This window comes from Hypomesus nipponensis, chromosome 23 (assembly GCF_054491055.1).
Source record: "Hypomesus nipponensis isolate SF chromosome 23, ASM5449105v1, whole genome shotgun sequence".
NCBI classification, from domain to species: domain Eukaryota; kingdom Metazoa; phylum Chordata; class Actinopteri; order Osmeriformes; family Osmeridae; genus Hypomesus; species Hypomesus nipponensis.
The window spans coordinates 12,332,847-12,347,759 of NC_140383.1; the positions used below are offsets into that span (position 1 = coordinate 12,332,847).

The following is a 14,913-nucleotide window of genomic DNA, read 5'->3' on the forward strand; positions in this document are numbered from 1 at the left end:
AGAAGCAGTTTTTGTCATATTTGCACATCCTGATAGCAATCAACAAATCAAATGCTCTGACAGTAAAATTAAAGAAATCTGATATCTATGTCCATCTCTGGACTAAAATAAACTTGCCTGTCCACCTACTTAACTGTGTGCATTCTGCCTCTGCACTTATTTCAGTAGCCAGGTAAGTGGTTTTGAAGGTATGGGGTGGGATATTTTGGGTTGGATACTTTCAAACTCAAGCTAAAGTTGCTAGTTTCGCGAAACGTACCTTCCCTGCCTTAGCACAGACAAAAACATACATAGAATCCAAATGTACACTTGCTGTACATATATATACACTCAGATGCAAACATGCGCTCACACCCATAAACACACACTCACATAAACACACAAAGGACAACCTAGGTATGAGAATAGCCAATCCCTGGTGGAAAGCACATTAAGTGATTAAGTGTGTTGGAGGACGGTGCTATCCAAGGTTACCATCAAACAGGCTCCTTCAGGCTCATTAATAGAATCGGAACAATTATCTCAACCAAAATGAACACGGTGAATCATGGCTTAGATTTGTTCCCAAAGGTGACTTATGAAATAAAAACAACAGTACATAACAAAGCACAGATGGCAGGTTGAGAGCATTCTACGTCAGTGAACTCCGAGGTGTTGGGTTAAAAAGATAAATCCCTGGTGTCTGATGGACGTTCTCTGGCACGCGGTGGGCATCACCCCCCTCCCCAGCTTAGTACGGAACATCAGCTGCTCACCAGATCGTCTCCATGTCGAGGCAGCATCGTCCTGCACTGCACGGCACATTTAACCCTGTGTTAACCCCATCTAGTCTCTGCCTTGGCTGCAGAGGGAACCGTGACAGCCTCCCTGTCACGGTTCACTGGAGGGAGCACTCACACATGTGGAGGGATGAGCACGGTTACCCAGAGGGCATGGAGCTTCTGTTCACCTTGCTCTGACCTGCTCTGTACAGGCCAAGACAGTAGGAAAGTTTGTCGGTAGTAGGGATTATGAATGGTATTGTCTTATGCTCAATGGATGTCAACTACAGTATTTTTATGATACATCTGCTTTGAAGAAAAATTGCTGACAATTATACATTGAAAATAGCCCATCTCACAGTGCTCATTAAGACAGGGTAAAGCTTAAAACGATAACAACACAGCACATGTTTATAGATTTTTCAAGGGTCTGTACTGGCCTGTGCAGCCCCACCCATCCACATCACAAACACCAAACATCAAGCTCATTGAAGTTTTACAACACACCAACATCTGGAAGTACCAGGTCCAACATCCCTTCACCTATACTGCATCCCACAGCTCTGCCTTTGTGACTACTCCCTACAATGCTGAGCGGCACTAACAAGCATCTGTGTTCAGAACAGCGGCCTGTTAATAATGGATCTTCTGCTGCCTTGTTTTTATTAGCAGCAGGCGTTCCCCCTCGTGGCTCTGCAGCGCGGGAGAAACATTGTGCTGCAGCTCACGTCCACGACGTCGTCTGCCTCACCAGCCTCCAGGAGAGAGGGAGAAAGGGAGTGAAAGAGAGAGGGACTGAGAGAGTCCGAAAGAGAGACGGAGGGGAGAGACAGAAAGTGAGAGAGGGAGAGAGAAGGAGGGAGAGAGGTCTGAGAGAGTCAGAAAGAGAGCTGCTCTGTAAAGTTCAGTCTGCTCTGTGAACATGCCATGTCTGCCTTTCTGTGACGCCTTAATTAAAAGCTCACCAAGGGAGTTTCGACTGGCAGTGGAGATCTAAAAGTTCATTTGGGTCATAGCTATTGATGCTAAATAGTACATTGAGAATCACTGTCACCAGTGAGATTGTTAACCTGTCATTGTGGACCTTTCTAGTGCATTTCTTTTCTGTCAGTCCCCATAACATCCGTAAGATCAGGCCATCTTTCACACACAGAGAAGAGGTTAGCTCACTGCTAACAAAGAACAAAGACTACTAGCCTCATGGGAATATGCACATCCTAGTTGTTGTTTACACAAGAAAACAGGAGGGGCTTGAATCCACTATCATCCAGGGTGTACCACAGTGCATGCATCTTGTCCTGCACGGCAACGAGTGAGTCTGCTGACACAGTTAAATGTGATTGGTGGAGCTACATGCCCTTACTACCTAGAACATGTTGTGGTACAGCTCTGACTCTGCCCTGAGGTTAGAAACCAGAAGGGGGGGGGGGGGGTGTAACTACTCCTGACATGTTTGCTCCTGTTGGTGACAACTGACACGGCTACACATTAATTCCAAAATGGCCACCTCACAGAAGTACGCTCAATTCAAGACAGGCACAAAGAAGCACAGTCAGACATCTTAAAAGATCCACAAATGTCTTTACATTTACAACAAATAAATACGACTCCTACGTTGTTGTTGATGGGGAGACTGGGAGGAGAGTCAAACACAATCCTCACCCCTCAGATGAGCCTGACTGCTGAGGGACACACAGCCCTGGGGCTGGGGTGGGTGACCTTCAATAGCACAGCTCTGAACATGCAGGCAGTGAGTCACTTGTATTAACAGGGACATTGTGTGGCTGAAAGGATACTTACTGAACTAGCAAAACTATGGTAGTCTGTTAGCATGCTTGCTTAGTCAAGTCGTGTTGTAAAATAACATATATATATAGGGTCTCCTCTTGACGTTTTCATTTGAGGACTAGAAATATTCGGTATATTGTGGTGACCCTGTGTCATCCCTGTGTCACCCTGTGGCTGAGAACGATGGCGTTAATTAGGTTAGCAGCGCTACCTATTAGCCATTTGACTGTTCCAAGTTAAGGCGTAGACAGTGGCCCACAACTGTCTGTGTATTATTAATAAACCCCCCAGTACTCCCACCGTTGACTCCCGACTCCTCTATTAGCATCCTGCACTACTTCAACTAAGCAAATGGAAAATACCATCTCGTAAATGTTGGGTCCTGCTGCAGCTGCAGCTGGCAAAGAGAAGTTGATGAGTAGACATCCAAGTGAGAACACTAGTCTGGGTTTTTTCCCTGAGGCTTTATAGAACAGTGGTCCTTGATGTGGGCCTCTTAAAAGGAATGATTACAAAACTGAAGAAGTATTGCAGGGGAGAGGAAAACAACCTTCAACTAAGCTAATAGCTAACCTCATTAGCTTTAGCTTAATCTTAGCATTAGACTGTTCTTCATGTCTTGCAACTGTGAATTAATGGACATCGACTTACACAATACATGACTTGAATTGTCTTCATCATCAGACACTGTACAGGTTTTGGTATATCAACATCTGTTGGGGGATTTATAAGCTAGTTGACTGGTCATAAACTCACTTTACTGTAAATCCCAACCACTCACAATGGCAAATTGCTAGCTATCTGGAGTTGTCGCTGAGCAACATAAGCCACATGATCCTGTCCAGGACCTTCACCTGCAGTACATATCACCTTCCCTCTGATAAACCCCTCACACTGAAACCTAACTTCATTTCCAGGACCCTTCACGAGGCGCATTAATCCCATTCTTATCGAATTAATCACTCCACTGTCTGGGTGATCGTGGGAGGGCAAGGTCTAGAGGGGGCGGGTGGGGTCGATCTGTCGATCGGAGGCTTTATTGCCTGCTTCTAGAGTTTAACCACGGTCACCGTCATCAAGGAGACTGAACTACAACATGTGTTTGATCAGGACACAAGAGAATTTAGGAGAGGAGGAGCAGGTGGGAGGAGAGGAGAGAAGATGGGGAGGGTGGAGAGGAGTTACAGGATGGGAGGGAGAGGAGGGGAAGGAGAGGAGAGGAAGGAGGAAGGAAAGGAAGGAGAGGAGGAACATGGGGGTGGATGGATTAGCATAGGACTCAAGTTGCTGTTGATGTGATCACATTTTAGGATTGTGCAAAGGACCAACCTCACCCAGTCAAAAACATACATACCGTGATATCTCCTGTATTCAGCCTCTGTATTTATACGTGTTTATCTATGTGTATTTAAATGTATTATTTGGAGTCAGGTAGTTTTGTGTCGATGGAAATGTGTTCAAATGTGAAGGGAGGAGAGATGGGTGAGATCACTGAAGAAAGTGAGATTGTCTCAGTCTTCCACGGGTATTTCTGTATTTGATACTCCAGATTGGTATTGAGCTCAGGCTTTTGTTGAACCATGAATGTCACTGCACAGTCAGTATGCAAACACTGCAAATCATTCCTTTGATGAGCTGTAATACACAGTGAGCCATCTTCAAACAGAACTCAACCCTATGCGCTCATCTTAACCAAGCAGGTTTGCAGGTGGTTTAACAGAGAGGCTAAACATATATGGGTCAAAGCTAGATAGGTCATCATCTTGCTCACTGTATTTGTCTCAATCCAACATTGAACTAGAAACAGACAATCAGACTGGCTGCATAGCAACTCTATTTAAGGGAAAAAAGAAATAGTACCAATCAATGATGACTCTCGATCAAACATGTTTTACCATCTTAGTGTCAAACAAAGACTTTCATTCCATCCTGGGGTTCTCATTTGACTGTAATTCAAGTGTCTTCTAAAAGCGCTTAACTGCATCAGATAATCAATTTCCAGTCGATTTCGGTGGTCTCTGGTTACACTTGATGTATGGCGCCATTATGGTATCATTTTCACTTTCCCAGAGAATGCAGACCAGTCTTCTTAGTGCTTAGGGTTGGGTCTCTCAAATCTGTGCTAGGAGGCTAGCTACGTGACAGAATATTCTTGAATGATTTGACAATAAAAAACTACTTTGGAGTCTTGTGTAAACTCTACGGATGTTGCAACAATAATGTTTACCTTGAGACAGGTTCCCATCATGCACACGTTCATATTGACAGACCTGGGGGGTATTCCAGAACGCAGGTTAGGCGACATAACCGAGGAAATTAACGCTCTAGCTGACACAATGTTGCAGCAACTTACTGGCAATGTTGCTACAATGGTGGGTGTTAGCTGGGAAGTTAACTTACCTGGGTATGTCACATAACCTGCTTTCTGGAATACCCCCCTGGACTAACCAGATGCTGGACTGTCAGGGTGTCAAGTAAACAGTGTCCCTTTGTCACAGAGTGTGAGCTAAACTAGTTTAAACACTCCTCTGACGACTGTGGTGTGTGTGCGTCACCAGTGAACACTGAGGATGACCGGGACCTGAACACCTCATCAAATCCCACATGAAGTCAATACAAAATTGCTTTCATGGGTGGCTCATAGGAATGTTATTTACACACAGATGCACGCACACACAGACAAATACACAAACAGACAGACAGAGATACTTGTTAGATAACCAGAGGCATACATAGTACTGCAGCACCGATTGTGGACAGCTCTGCTACACTGAAGCATACAGTCCAGCAGTGTGTCCAGAGCATGTAGATTTCTACACTTCTTAACAGGCCCAGGGGCCCCCTTGTCAGCAGCCCCCTTGTCAGCAGCTTTGCAATCCTCCCTCCTCAACCCTCCCCCTGCCACAAATAGAAGCTGCGCAGTTGCTTCTATTACAGGTATGCAAAACACAACCCGCTCTCATGCATGCACGCTTTGCACATGCTCACAGAAAAATATATAATAGAGGAAATATTTAAAAACAAGCTCACACATGCTCACAGACATCATGCACACACACACACCTACATTCACAGACAGCAGCACATACATACAACCCCGACCCCAATCTAGAGCCTTCCCTTGGAATCCCTGGCTCTGTCAGGTGACCAGTCACGGTTGCCTGGCAACCCTGGCTCGTATGAGGAGATGAGTGATGGGATCCCAGCGTGTTCACTCAAGGCCAGAGGTTCTGGCTGTATCCAGGCTGACAGGGGGCCTGGAGGCCTCTCTCGTTCTCAGGGAGGAACAGGTCCTGATACAATTCCCAGCCAGCTCATTAAAGGTCACATGACATGAAAACGTCACTTTAGGACGTTATTTAACATTAATGGCCGGGTTTCCCTGATTCGTTAAGAAGCTCTTAACGCTGAGATCTTCTTAGGAAAGTTCTAAGAGCGTTCTACCGCGCTCTTAGAACGTTCCTGAGAAGATCTTAGCGTTAACCTATTGAGGAGTGAATTGTAAATATTACCGAAGCTTCCACCAGAGTGAGTTATTTTTTCAAAACGGAAGCTAGCTAGCTTTAGTTATCTTCCGTTACCTAGCAACCTAGCATAACACTCGCAGCAATGCTACTACCTGCTAGTGTAACTTGTCAGCCTCCTAATTGTACATTTTGAAGCCATACTATAGCGTTTGTCATATTGTTTTTGTCTATCGGAAAATAGTTGGTTGGAATGTTCAGAATCACACGTGTGACGGTACTCTGTGGGGCCCGCTTTCGAACGATCACATATACGTGACGCTACTAATTAACAGGTTAAGAGCTTCTTAACAAATCTGGGAAACCCGGCCAAGATGAGTTCCCCTAGCCTGCCTTTGGTCCCCCAGTGGCTAGAATTTTCGATAGAGGGTTTTCACTGACGTCACGTTCTGGACTCCAACGGAGTACACTGGAGTATTATGCGCTTTGGATACTTTAAGTGAATGTAGCCATGTATAAACAACCAAAAAGCTCATCAAAACGCGTCTAAGATGCAAAGGCATATAGGTAAGGACTTGGACCACAAGAAAATGTGCGATATTTCGAGAAATTACGATTTATTGGTGGTGCAGAGTTAGCGTTAGCTCCCTCTTGGATCCGTGACAACCCCGTGATTCTTCCTTCAGTTGCTTATCCCGATATAGTCAACTATACCTGGTTTTCTCACCGAGCCCATACACAGCGGAAGACCTTAAATCCTACAAAGGTTTGGAGGCCTATAACCAGATGGTGTGTGGATGGGTGAGGGAGACTCAGTACCAAGTTATCAACGACCGTGGTATTGTGAAGGCCAAAGTAAGTAATGCAATAACGTCTTTAACCAACCTAACCTTAACTGTATGATAACATTGCGATACTCAAGGTGTAGCCAAGTGACTCTCAATTGTGTTTTTTCCCCATGTAGATCTTGGTTGAGCATTGCCAACCACAAGCGCCTCCTTTACTTTGATAATCTCTGACATTCCTCTCCCTGGTTTTTAATAACTTTTGGAAGTCGATAATATTGTAAATGTTTTTCTCAATCTGTCCTATTGGTACAACTGGTAAAACACGGCAATAATTAACCATTTTCCTTGACGACGTTCGGTATATACTTCAGTGCCTGTGCTTTGTTGTGATGCGGAGTGCCTCCAATATGGCGACTTCCGGTCTGATGACGTGCCGTGAAAACCCTCTATAGGTGTAAACCAAGCCCTGGGTATTTTTCTCCGGCTTTGAAAAAAAAAAGGCTCAAACGCTCGGTTTGAAAATCTCTTTGTTGTGAGGTCACAACGAGCCAGGCTACCGCCCTTCTCTCTGCTTTGCCCGCCCAGATAATCTGGCCCGCCCATGAAAAACTGAGCTACGATCGTGCAAAGGCAAGTGCGATATCGGTTTTTCCTGGAAAGACATCATGGCTAGCAAACGAACGAAGCATAACAGTTTCTCAGTGTTTGGATGTACAAATCAAAACAAAAGTCTTTATTTAGTTCCTTCATCCAAGCCTCTGCACAACCAGTATCTTAATTATATTTTTGCTTGAAATGCGCCGACACAACTTCACAGTTTTGTATGTCTGCGTCAAACATTTCAGCCACTACTGTTTCCTCAACTTGAGCCAATACAAAGCTGGCCTTGCTGAAATTAAAGTCTGGATCATTACTAACTCTCCTTGTTCACGCAGTAACGCGAGTGTTTTACATTTCTTGTTATTTGGGTAACCGTTCTGCTGTTGGTGTTATGGCGCGCGATATCCGCCTTTCTCCTCATTGAAATGACAATGAGTGTGCACCTCAGCAAACCAGAGTGATCATATGAGAATTGCTAAATTCGAGGCATCTTACAGCAACGGGGGCTACGAGCCATTGCGATACATCCGTTGTAAACATTAGCGCATGTTGCCGCACCTCTCCTCCTCATTAGCATTTTAAGCTACTGACACAGAAATAGCTCATTTTGAGGAAAGCTCATTGTGGGACTGCTCGTAGTGGCTGTAACTATGCACCAAGGCTGAATTTCGGGAAAGATATTTCAGATACAGTAATAGGGAACCACTAAGGCCTATATAAAAGCATCCAAAAACAGCATATCATGTGACCTTTAAAGCCAACCTTGCCACTGGCCAAACCTGTACTGCCTCAGGGTGAGAATCGATCACCCTGAGACATTTAAAGGTGCAAGTAAACATATTGTTCATGTTAATGCATAATCAAATACACAAAAAATATATATCTTAGTGACATTTTTGTTGTTGTGAAGTAAGGACCAGATACCAAGCTAAGGTTAACAATGTATCTAAAAAGTAATGCTAAGCTTCATTGGTTAAAAGTATTGCTGTCAAACGATTAAAATATTTAATCGCGATTAATCGCATTAATGTCATAGTTAACTCGTTTTATTCAAAACAACATTGCAATCGCCTGGCTTTGACGAGGGGGCGGAGAATTCGCATCAGCTGTGTGCTTTGCCATCAAGTGGTATTTCACACTGGGCGTGCTGCGATGATAGCTCAGTTTACAACCACAAAACACACAGATCACTTTGGTCTTGTCAATGGAACCATTTGGCAACTTTTTAAAAGTAAACTTTCCATTCAGAATCTTGTTGTCATCCATTTCGGCATCTCGTGCTCGCCATCCATTCAAAACGTTACACATTAGCCTACTACCAGAGAATGTATAATATCGGTAAACGGGCTCTGCTACTACTCTTTAGCCGGCTCGCAAGCCAAACAAGTGTGTGTGGCGTGCCTGTTGTTTTGTTTCAGGTCTAGCTAGATCCGGTGTGGTGTTGTAGTTTTTCTAACGTAGGTAGTTGTTGCAACAGCATGTGAAAAAAACTAAAAAGTTTGCTAGGCCAAAAAGACCGTTAATCGTGCGATAAAATAATTGACACCGTTAATTTGGGTTTGCGTTAACACCGTTAATAATGCGTTAAACTGACAGCACAAGTTAAAAGATGTATCATTTCCTCCTACTCTGGAGTATCCATCTCTTTTCCATGATATCTGAGGTGCCTTCGTAGTAGTGTCCATGACATCCTGATGACTGAACCAACAAAGCAGATCTGGAGAACAAAGGAGAGATGTTCTCCTTGATGAGAGCGGGGCAGGAGCAGGCCCGACACAAGGGCATGGACAGGAGAAAGAGGAAGTTATCTGTGGATTAAACAGAGTATGAATGGCACAGAGTATGTCTGTGAAAAGCCGCTGTAACCCACCTGACCGGAGAAACCCAAAGAAGAAAGGTGTGGAGTAATACGGACAGACCTTTGACTAGAATGCATTTGATGTGTGTTTTGGACAGTACCAAGAATCGGATTGGATACAGTTGTGATAAAACAACATCCCTGTCCTCTGGTTGGCCACTGCAGTAAGTGTTCCTCTCCAAGTAGGGGAGCAGTTGAGTCACAAATTGCATCATGATATGCTAATTAATCGCAGAGCCGATAACCGTCCAATGAAGCGTAGAAGAATTATACAAAAGCACACTGATGAGTCACGTATACCACAATATCCTTGCGGGACAGTGAGGAAGTAAGAAGCTGTCAATAGTTTCTGACAGGAATATCCTAGGGAGAATTAGGAGGAGGGGGGGGTGTCTCACCTCTCATCCAGCCCTCAGAGAGTCTAGGAGGTAACCAAAGGCGTGGGCACTTGAAGGGGACTGTTTCAACACGCCTGCTCAACCTGTGAAGGAACCTTTGCCCTATCTCAACATGCTCATAGAGATTACAATAGTTCTGCTCCTTTATTCAATCACCCCAATAACAGACTGTATATTAGTTTCAAGTCAAGGAAAAAATCAACAAACTTAACAAAGGCACAAACTGACACAATGACCCTGTAAGGATGGGGGTCAGATGGCTGAGCGGGTAGGGAGTCGGGCTATTAATCAGAAGGTTGTTGTTTCGGTTCCCGGCCGTGCCGAATAACATTGTGTCCTTGGGCAAGGCACTTCACCTTACTTGCCTCGGGGAGAATGTCCCTGTACTTACCCTGTAAGTCACTCTGGATAAGAGCGTCTGCTAAATGACTAAATGTAAATGTAAGCAACAATAACTACTATTCAAGGTAAAGAGGAGTCTCCAGTTTTGATGTTTAGATTTTGATTCAAGTTTTGAATTCTCTGTTTATCCGTTTACAGACCAACAGGAAATCGTCAACGAGTTGAAGCATGTGGACAGACAGAACGCCCACCAGAGGAAGAAAAGAAGGGGAGGAACCCCTTGTTACAGTGGGTCCAAGCTTTTGTTATGGAAATTGTAGATTATGGTGTGGATTTAAGAAAGCCCATATAACTCCATTAAAGCCCTGTCCCCCACTGTGTCCATTACCACGACAACAAAGACCGTCCCACGGTTGTGTCCTCCCACCCAGCACCCCCCTGTACCCACAGGGGAGGGCTATCTTTCACACGGGGCTCAGTGATTGGACCAGAGTCTGGTGGGAAACCTGACTTCAGGCAACACTCGCATATTTACTATAGTGTTTAACAATGGGATCACTCAACCACACAATGCCGGCCGAATAAACACAGGAGTGTGGAGTTCATACACTGGAGAATTCGTCTCACGTTATTTAAAGTGAGATTTTGAAGGGAAAAACGTTTTGAACAAGATGTGCCCTGAGTGTAGTGTTTGTATTCTCCAAGGAATTGCCTGCACATCAGGTAGAACCAGTCCCAGCTGACACTCTGCGATGGATGTTTACACACCTGGTTATTCCATCCAGCTTGTGATGAACATGTAAAAACATGCCTACGTGTGATCCTATTCTACCTGACAGAAAACCCTGACCTCACTGAACCCACCCTGCAATACTTAGAAATATATACAAAAACTGCTTGGTATGTCACACTGCCTGGTGAACTGGGCGTGGTAAAATACAGACTGTTCCTTGACCCTAACCCTTAAAACACTGTAGAACGTTTTACTTCTGATCCTTGATATTCTGCTGTACTTTCTATACACACTATTTGTATATCGCTTTGAAGAAAATTGTCTGCTAAATGGAAAAACAAATTGTAAGGTATTTAAATCCCTTTCTCACCGGGCCAGGTTACTCTCAGATTATGGAGAGGCGGTCAAACTTGTTGGCCTTTTCAGAGGTTGCCAATTGTCCACCTTGTGGGTTCTCGGTGGTAACAGGACAACGCCCAGTGTCTGTGTTTGGAGCTCGGTATGAACATCAACAGCATAGCTCTCACACCGTCACGCCAAACCAAGTGACGGGATTTCCACTCCTGCAGCTGCTGTATGTTATTAGGAGACAGCCAAGTGTTTGGAACCAAATCAAACATCCCTGTAAGGGATCCATTTACCGAAACACCCTCCCTAGAACGCACGCTCTGTTTTTCTTCCTCTCTCTCCCCCGGTCTTCTCTCTCTGCCTCCCTCACCCTCTCTCCCCTCCCCTCTCTCCGTCTCTCTCTCTTTCTATAGTGTATAATACTGTAATCCACAGTGATAATGGTTTGGGGTTACCAGGGAGTAGGGTTTCGGTGCGTCTATTTCAGCTATGATTGGCTCGCAGCCTATGTGTGCCTGTTGGCTGCTAAGACGCTGGTATGGTCAGAAAGAGCGTATTTAGAATGCAGGCCTTGAAACGCAGACCATCATCTCCCTTCACTTCTTGGCAAAGTCACCACAAACACACAGTACTCCATCAGTAGATATACAACCATAAATCAACACAAACATGTTCTGTATGATGATTAGACAACAATAAATCAATGCCAGGAACAAGCACTTTATCACAGAAGCCATAAATGAAAAACAGTTGGAATCTGCTGTTGTCTTTCAAGCCCAAAGCACCGTCTGAGAGGAACGCCATCAGAGAATGTCTGGTCAAACGCTGGGGCTTCTGGGAATAAGGAGGCTGTATCCTGTGAGTGACGTTGGCTGATTGGCTGAGACTGGGTTCTGAGGAGAGAGAGGGCTGGCAGGACTAATGGCCGTCTGTTTCATCTTGCTGCTCGCCACATTGTTTAGAGAGCGATCATCCTTGGCGGGCGCCTCTCTGCTGGTGTCTCTCTGGGGTAGGAGCTCTGTGTGTGGGGAGGACAACAGAGGGAGAGATCAAGACAGTCCGGATTTGTGGTTCTGTACAGCATGTCACTCTGATCAACTGTGAACTGGGATCTTGTCATTCTTGATCACCTGCTGCGTTACAACATGCACTTTCATGTCACTTTGGACATGAATTTATGTAATTGTGCATGTGTAGACACAATAATCATTATTCAGCTGTGAATGATCTTGGAAACGTGTTGAAGGTTTGACAATATGCTGCAATACAAGACAGTGGATTGTGTGAACATGTTAACTATTCTAGCCAGACCCCACTTCATGGCAATGTTTAAACACCATTCCCACTCCCCACTCCCCACCACCTCCTGTCAGCTGAATCCATATGTACGTCTCCTAACCCAGACAAGCACTGCTGTTTATTACGTACTGCATGTTTTTTGTCTACATTTGGCAAGCTTATGGGGGTTGTCACAGCAACCAACTCAGCCTCTATCCCCCCCCCCCCCCCTCTATTCCCTCAACTTCAACCTCTCTCCCTTCCCCCTACCCTCCCCCTGCCCAAGTCGCGCACTTCAGCTGAAACCATTATCCACATTCCATTACTGCCACAACACACTGCTGCTGAAACACTTCCTGGTGCCTGGGGGTACCATTACATTGAGTAGATATGGGTTGGTGGAGGGCTGGGGGGTCTGGGGAGCCAAGGGGCCTGGGGTGGTGTGGGGGAGTTTAGGGACAGGCCTGGAAGATGGTAAACAACTTCAGGCTTATCTGATCCCTGGGGCACCGGCCAGCTGTGGAACCTGTAATAAAATCCGCTGCGGCCAGGCTAAGGAGAAGGAAGTCTGGGCCACGTCTCACTGCTGTGACGGCCCCCCTGGTTGTTATTACCTTGAGCCAGGTTGTAATAATGCTGCTGCCCTGGAGATACCCAGGGAGATATCTACCTCAGCTCTGAGCAACACACTCAGCAGGCCTGGTCTCTCCAGAAGCTTCTTACTCTTACCCTTTCATTCTCTGTCTGGGCCTCTTTCTCTCTTTTACTCATTCTCATCCTTTTTTTCTCTCTGTGGGTCTCAGTATGTCGCTCTCTGTTGATCTCCCTCTTGCAAACATGCCTCGGAAAACGTCCTGGCCATTCAGCCACACACAGAGCGGTGTGACTCTATACCTCCTGCTACAGCAACACAATAGGTCACATTGTTGCTTTCAGAAATCCACAGGACAAAAACATCTAACATTTCATCCTCTGAATTACTGCCTTTGTCTGGGTGCACTGTGTAACAGGTCACTGAGCCGAGACCAAACAGCCCTCCAAGGTAAGAGCCGGCTGAACATACCCAGATACAGTGCATCGTAGGTGGGATACGGGTCACTCACTCTGTTAGCAGATGTCTGGAATGGATATATGTATTCAATTGCCTTTAGTGCTGTATCACACACTAATTGAAGTACTTCTTATGTCAAATAACTGCAATGCCAGTGTGAGTTCAGGATACTAGCTGTCAGCTTTATTGCCGCTGAGCTTAATGTGCTGAGTTGCTGAAAGATTTCAAGGGGCATGCGTGTCACTTTTGTTTCTCTCTTCATAGGTAAGGTCTTAGGTAATCACTTGTTTGACTTGTTTCTTTTCCAGGTTGTGTTGAATGGCATCTGGGTCAGGAGCTCGAATGGGCAATCATAAACCAACGCACCATTTCAAATCAGGGACCATGTCAAAATACCACCACCGCACCTAATCGAATCTGGCTCGTGAAACATTATCAGCAGAACTGAAAATAAGAAGTTTGAGGTAATTTATTATGCATCACATGGTTTTCACCTTCACTACTGTGCTGCACATTAACACAGGAATGTGTGAGGAACACACAAGGCTGTCTCTGACTGCCCTTCTGAGAGTTGATCAATATTGGCTCTCATGTTTGATTTCCCCTCTCAGCCAGCTCTATACTGTAGGGTTATATAGGCTTATAAAAGGCTGAACTCTACTCTAGCAGATGTTCAGGGACAACTTCTGCTCTCTGGAACAAGAAGACACACTGTCCTGAATCAATTATCTTTGGCCTGGGAGACCTGATACAGAAGGGGGCCTGGAGGGTAAGAAAGCGAGAGCGAATGGCTCTGGCGAATGGCTGCTCATAGAGAATGATGACCTTGCCAGTCAAGCCAACCTCTTCAGAGAGAGCTACAGATGTAGCGGTTCAACTGTACAGTAGGCCAGTCCCACTGCAGGCCCGACAACCCCCCCACCACACATACACACACAGACACACACCATAAATCTGCCTTGTGCAGAAGACCAAAGGAAGGTGTTCCAGGCTGATAACACACGTTTGACCTCCAGGGACTCTCAACCCCCTCGCCTCCCCTCACCGCGCTCCATCCATCTCCATAGCTGAGACGTTATTACCGTTATCCCGAGTCATTCTATTTCTGGATCCTCAGTAATGAAACACCAGCCTGACGTTCCCCTGTAGCCCATGGCCCTGCGCTCCAGCCTGTTATAGGTCAGCAGCCGGGGGGCTTGACACGTGAAGGGAAGGAGTCTGGGTCACAGTATCCATGGACAGCACTGAGCTATACATACACACCCCACGCCCTCCCCGCCTCCCCTGAATCAAGAACAACAGATCTGTGGTCCTGACAGCTGGTTCCACCATTCCGGGCGTGTCTGTCAAGGCCGGGCTCTTGGGGAAAGAGTCCGGGATCACCAGGATCAGAGGCTGACGGGATGCTTGTCATGCCAAGGGAGGTGGCAGGACCACGTATGGAGCCACATTGAAACCACAAGCAACCCCTGCTGTAGCAGATCCATCACCAGATCCCTCTGGT

General features: G+C 45.7%; 1 protein-coding gene across 2 annotated transcripts in view; it reads left to right on the forward strand.

Moving 5' to 3' along the window:
* LOC146234279 (ADP-ribosylhydrolase ARH1-like) overlaps positions 1 to 10,499 on the forward strand; it is a 34,053-nt gene extending 23,554 nt beyond the window's left edge. The window contains exon 15 of one of the 2 annotated variants that reach the window (XR_014741630.1): positions 10,198 to 10,499. The gene's annotated coding sequence lies outside the window, so the exon portion shown is untranslated. The remainder of the gene's footprint in view (positions 1 to 10,197) is intronic. The other variant, XR_014741638.1, reaches the window with a different exon arrangement.
* The last annotated feature ends 4,414 nt before the right edge of the window (positions 10,500 to 14,913 follow it).